Below are 6,433 nucleotides of genomic sequence, written 5' to 3'. Positions count from 1 at the left end.
GGCTATTGTCAAGCTGGTGGTTAGAGTAACAAGATAATCTTATAAACTACACAACTGTTAACATAAACAATTGTCCAGTGAATTCCAGGACAGTCAGAGCTGCACAGTGAGATCCTGTCACAAAAAACAAAAGCAAAATTACAATGAGCATCTAGAATAAAACCCAAAATATAAATACTACTACCTTTGAAAAGCCTGAATTTTTGGCTGTAGAGATGAGTTAGCCAACATGTCTAAGCCCACAACTAAAACAACAAAACCTAAAATGTTACTTCTGTGTTATACTGAACGGTGCACTTCCTGAAGCAGCTTACTGGTGCTGAGCACAGCACAGCTAGTTAACAGTACTTGACAGTTTCTAGTATTTGGCAACAGAAAACCACTTCTAAAAGTTGCCCTGTCACTTTCTGAAAAGCAAACAACTGTATATATTAAATGCAAAACTTCTTAAACGAAACACAATTTTGCACTATTACATGCGCAGATTAAGTGGGTCATAGTTAACTTTGGCACACAAATCCTAATACTATGTCCCTAGTTACTTTGGGGGCAGTCCTGGAATGTCCTCCTCAACATCCCAGTTTGTTCCAGTTTCTGACTCCTTCCTCCCTGCAAACAAAATGGTATCGGCCCTTCCTCCTGAGTGTTTTCCATGTTCACACCCATCCTATTTTATCCCATTAAATGTGCATCAAGTTACATTTTCATCTGAAAAAATATTAAAGTCACACTTAACTACAAAGCTCCATGCAGTTCCAGGCTGGCTTGAGATTCAGGAGATCTGGCCTCAGAAAACAAAGCAATATTACAGGGCCAGAGAGTTGGTTCAGCCATTAAGAGCATCTGCTGCTCTTGAAGACGTCAAGGGTTTGATTCCCATCACTCACGTGGTGGTTCACAACCATCTGTAACTCCAGTCCAACCAATGTCCTCTTCTGATCACCATTGGTTCCAGACACACAGTACACATAGATATATGCAGGCAAAACAGCCATATATATAAAATATTTAAAAACCACAAAACATAAACACAATAGAAAGTTATTTCTGTTTTTCTAGAATTATATCTGAGTTTCTGTTATAAAAAAGCAGAGTTTTGTGAATAATGTCCTGAGAGTTTTTCCATGTTGGCATTGAATTAAGGAAGGATATGGTACGATATGATCAGTATGATCTGTCATGTAAAAACATGAACAGAAAACTGCAGGAAACCTAACAAAATACAGACATCTTGAGTACTGAAATTATTAGGTGATTTTTATTGCGCTCTTAAAATACTATGTTGTACATGTTATAAACTTTCTATAGTCATCAAACAAAATCTAAGTACGTAGAATCAGGGGAAAAAATGATGTTCCCTGTTTAAATATCCATTTCACAAAACCATTTTACTTGAGTGTTTGGCTGCTGGATTCTTGCCTGGTACCTGTGGCAGCCAGAGGAAAGGATTCAATGCAACTAGAGTAACAGACTTTTGTGAACTGCAATGTGGGCATTGGGAATCAAATCCTCGCCTGATTTCTCACAGTATGGGAGAAGAACTCAGAATAGTCTGTTCTGGTTTAGTGTAAGAGTCTCTTAGGTCAGAAACATGGAATCATCATTTAATATTGATCTGGTTTGATGCCTGTAAAATTCATATTGAAATCAGCTCCCACTATGAGAGGTTTAAAAGTGGGGCTACATGGAGACTTCAGAAAATGTCAAAAATCATTAATCCTATCTACTTATGAGTATAAAGTTAATGATTTTTCTCCAGAGCTATTAGAACTTTGCACTCAAAAATTCTTTAACCAGTAATATTATTATCAAAATAATGGTTTATATCTCCAGAGCGATTCTATTATATATGCAAGTTTTCCTAGCTTTCTAACTTGCTCCCTGACTAGGAGGCAGACAGATCTCTGAGTTCCATGCCAGCTTGGTCTACAGACTTAAGTTCCAGAACTGTTTTGGTTACAAAGAGAGACCCTGCCCCAAAAAACAAAACGAACAACACCTCACCCCATGAGGTATTAGCAAAATTGTAGTATTAACAACAGAAGGTAGTTCAATGCAAATGCCTCAAACTGTTACACAAGGTCGAGTGCCTGTGTCCTCACTCTACCTCCAAACAGAATTCTGACTCACCCCATCAACAGCACCCCAAGAGCGTTCTCATCCAGGGGCCTGCGCACCAGTAATGAAATCCTAGCCTATCAGGATGGTCACGGGGTCCTTCAGGAGTTATCAAAGCTGAAGCAAAAGCCCTAACTTTATGGCACCGGTTTCCACAGGTAGCTTCTGGACCTTGCTTGAGTCCTCCCCCTCCCGATGTCCTGCCACTCTTTTCAGAGGCCAGATTTCCCAACGGGGTGTCCCTGTCCCCGGGTCTTCCTTCCTCGGTCCCTCCCGCCAAGGTCCCTGTCCAGGGCACCGCCGGGCAGTTCTCCCACGAGCCTCCCTCCCATCCCAGTGCTGGGGCCTCCCCGGGGCTTCGAGGTCGCACGGGGCTCCTCCTGCATCAGCCTCGGACACCGCCGGTAGGGGGCGCCCAGGAGAGAGGAACCGAGCGGCCTTCCGGCACGACCGGCGATTCTGGAGTTACATTGCTCTCCACCCGAGGCCTGGGAGGGCTCGCGACAAACACCGGCGACAGGAGATTCACGCAACGCCAACAAAACCGTGACGGCGGAGAAAGAGCTGCCATTCGCGCAGGCGGAACTCACCAGCAGTCTTCCGTCCGTACTGGAAGACCGTCCCCTCGGAAACAAATCTCCCACTCCCGGAAGTTCCCAAAAGTTTATCGGGTAAAAAGGTTCCGAGCCACCCTGTTTCCGGATCCTGGTGGGCGTAGTCAGCCTAAATCTGTTTGAATTGCTGTGAACTTTCCCCACTACTTGCTGACGCCGAGGAGAACTGGTTCTATTCCGTCCCCTTGTCGGGAGTTCCAAAGGATCTAGAAGTTGAGGTATGGCGTTGAGTGTCGGCTTTATTCTCAGCCTGTGTTTAACGTTCTCAAGTTCTTCATGCGAACTGAAAATTATCCACCAGGACGAGAGTCACAGCTTTTCAGAGATTTTGAGGCTCAGTTTACTGAGTGTAGTCTCTGTAGGAAGCGGAGATGCAATGCGGTGGAGTCTCACATTGAAGGAGCTAGCTCCTCTCGTGCTCGGAGTCTGACAGAGGAAAGAGGCATATCTTTTGAGCAGACCTGAGGATAGTGAGGCTTCTCTGAAGGGATGCTGGGGTCAAGATCCCGGGAGCCACTTGCCTTAGGCAATTTGTACAAGACTAGAGCACTACTACTCTTGGGGAAGGATGACCGCGAGGCTACCTGCCATAGAACCCAATAAATAGAGAAAGGATTGAATTTTAACATTACGGCTTATCCAGAGAGCCTGCAGTATGCGGAGAGAGCAGATTAACTATCCTAGACACATGTATTCCATCATCCTCAGCCAGCAGATTATAAAGAGAGGAAACAGAGCTGGAGGCAGAGGCAGCCAACTATTCTGGAGCTCCGTGTTGCCTCCCTGGTCAGGTGGTTACCCCATTTCTGAGAGGTGATGTCTGTGTTTGTGGATGTTTGGACTCAGGCACTTCTTGAAACTCTGAATCTTGGTGGTTTCTAATGATATTAACCTTATACTCCTTCAGAGGCATCTGGGCTAGGGTGGGAAGTTAACTCAAAACAAATGAGAGTGTGTCCATGCTAAGCTAATATGTGCATTTTGACTCCTTCCTACAGTATGGAGTACAAGAGTGTCTTCATAGTACAGAATATGAAAGTGTCCCCATCTGTCCCCAGTCTTTCTTCTATGCTAGTACTAACTCTGAGATCTGTGTCATACGAAAGATGACCTCTTGACAGCATGCACCTGGTTGATTGTCAGAATAGCTTCTTACTTGTAAGAGGAATTCTCTGGCACGTTAACGATGTACGCGAGAGCTCACTCACATAGCAGGAGCAGCTATGACTCGGAGTGAACATTCCTGAAATATGCCTTTGTCTGAAAGAAACATAAACAATAAAAATATGAACCAGCATTGGAAAACAGAACTGTTTCTCTTTAGCTTTTTGGCTTTACCTCTGGAGAGTATGTCACAAGCGACTACATTCTTTTTTTATTACTTTATAAATAATACCAATAAAATTTCCACTTCCTCCCCTCCTCCCACTTCCCTCCCGTTCCCCCCACCCACTTTCACCCATCCCTCTCCAGTCCTAAGAGAGGGCAAGGTACCCTGCCCTGTGGGGAGTCCAAGGCCCTTCCCCCTACATCCAGACTTAGGAAGGTATGCATCCGAAGAGAATAGGCTCCCTGAACTGGCCTTGTCCCATAGTCAGACTGATAACTATCTTAAATATCACTATAGAACCTTTTTCTGGTGATGGATGGAGATAGAGACAGAGACCCACATTGGAGCACTGGACTGAGCTCCCAAGGTCCAGTTGAAGAGTGGAAGGAGGGAGAATATGAGCAAGGAAGTCAGAACCACCAGTGGTTGGTCCACCCACTGAGATAGTGTGCCTAAGCTTATGGGAGCTCACCAACTCCAGCTGGACTGGGACTGAACGAGCATGGGATCAAAGTGGACCCTCTGAATGTGGCTGACAATTGGGCAGACTGAGGGGCCAATGATAACGGCACTGGGATTTGGGACTACATTCTTGCTGTTGGTTTTGTGTCCAGCCCCCATGAGGACACTCTTCTCCATTTGTCACTCTGCCTATTCCCGCTTCCCGAGGGCTGGATGGCAAACAAACAACATCTTGTCCCGGGGAATGTGCTTCTGACACCTTTCCACATCTCTGAAGAATGTTCTTGAAAGATACTGTTGATTTACTAGAGTGGTTTATCTTCTCTCTCATCCCTGGGATTCGATCTGCCTCAGTTGGTTTGATCTGATTCTGTGTTGTGTGTGTATGTGTGTGTGTGTGAATATTGACAGATGTCAAAGAATCAGTGCCAATAAAACCCTTTATGTCCAGTTTTAGGCAACTAAGAGGGATAGAAGGAATACTCCTAGGCCCAGCTGGAGTCTGTTCTATCCATTTTGTGTTTTTTGTTGATGATGTTGTAGCATCTGTAAAAACACTACTGGTGTTTCCCATTCCAGGCTGCACTTCTGCAGAGTGTCTGCACACAGTAGCCACACAATTCTTTAAGGCGAACACAGCGCAGAACTAATGGGCAAATATTTAAGGAATGCTAACTTAAAAATTAGGAATTTGATTCAGGAGCTAACGTAGCAAGCCTGAAAATCGAATTTAATCTCCTGAACCCCCCCCCCCCCCCAAGGTGAAAGGAAAGAACCAACTCGACAGACCTGTCCTCTGTCCTCCACACTAGGCCAGGGCACACACACTGTAACAGTGATAACAACTAAAACTTAAACACTTGTCTGTAGATGCTTTAAAATCTGCTCATCACTTCTGTATTTAAATCCCAATATGTAATGCCTGTTAATCACTAGGAAGCTTTGCTCAGAATGTGCACTGTTGGTCATGTTGAGGTATCCTTCCTTCAGGAGAATAGTTGATAAAGTTAGGAGCACGTGAACACAAGCCCAAGTGGCATTAACAGTTTTGATTTGGAGGACAGCAGTTTTTAAAGTGCTTCCTACCTGCTGTGGTTTAGGAAGTTTATATAATACAGGAGGCATAAATTTATAAAAGGAGTCCTCAACAGCATCACCACAGGGAAGAATTACACAAAGCCAAAGTGCCCCCCCCCATTGTTTATCTATATCAATCTGTCTAGTGGTTTAGTTTTTTTTTTTAAAGCAAAATTGATGTGGCTGGGTAGGGTAATAAGTCCACAGTACTGATTATTTTAAAATCAACTTTTGAGCCCACATAGATGTAGCAAGTGGATTATGTGTACAGCAGCGAGGTATGTCATTTGTCAAGGTGAAGACATTTAGGACAGGATTTGAAATAGCAGGACTCATAAATGGCAACATTGTGATTTGCTTTTGTTGTAATTCTGAGTGGTACTGACTAAAATAATATAAATATCAAAAAAATTATATTGGCCGCGATGAATTTTATATAAAAGTGGAATCGTGGATCGCTCTGTATGAATTAAATGTCTTTAACTGTAAGTAAGTTCAGACACAGATCTTTATATACAGATACATGGGTATTGAATTTACTTGGAAATAATTATTCATAAAAGGGGTTATTTTTAAGTGCTTCTTTAAAGAAGTAAACATACACAAATTAGATTTAATGAACATTGACATAAGACTGGGTACACTAAGTAGTTAAATTCTGACAAAAAAAGTGTAAGTAATCTTAAACACTTTTTAAATTTAATACTTAAATTTTTAAAGTATTAAATTTTTGCAAATGCTGAGAACAGATTAATATCTTACAGGAACTCACTGTTTTAGAATCACTGTGTGGATGTGCTTAACTAAGGACCCCAGTAACATTGTGGGAGCA

At 43.0% G+C, this 6,433-nt stretch overlaps 1 protein-coding gene across 2 annotated transcripts in view; it reads left to right on the top strand.

Annotated features, from left to right (window-relative positions):
- The first annotated feature begins 2,708 nt into the window (after positions 1-2,708).
- Positions 2,709-6,433, top strand: part of LOC101993852 (probable N-acetyltransferase CML1) — a 44,316-nt gene continuing 40,591 nt past the window's right edge. For both annotated transcript variants that reach the window (XM_005364644.3, XM_026787994.1), the window contains exon 1: positions 2,709-2,950. The gene's annotated coding sequence lies outside the window, so the exon portion shown is untranslated. The remainder of the gene's footprint in view (positions 2,951-6,433) is intronic.

Source organism: Microtus ochrogaster, assembly GCF_000317375.1.
Source record: "Microtus ochrogaster isolate Prairie Vole_2 chromosome 14 unlocalized genomic scaffold, MicOch1.0 chr14_random_3, whole genome shotgun sequence".
Taxonomy (NCBI): domain Eukaryota; kingdom Metazoa; phylum Chordata; class Mammalia; order Rodentia; family Cricetidae; genus Microtus; species Microtus ochrogaster.
Note: the sequence above shows the minus strand (reverse complement) of the source record. Positions and strands in the feature narration are given on the sequence as shown.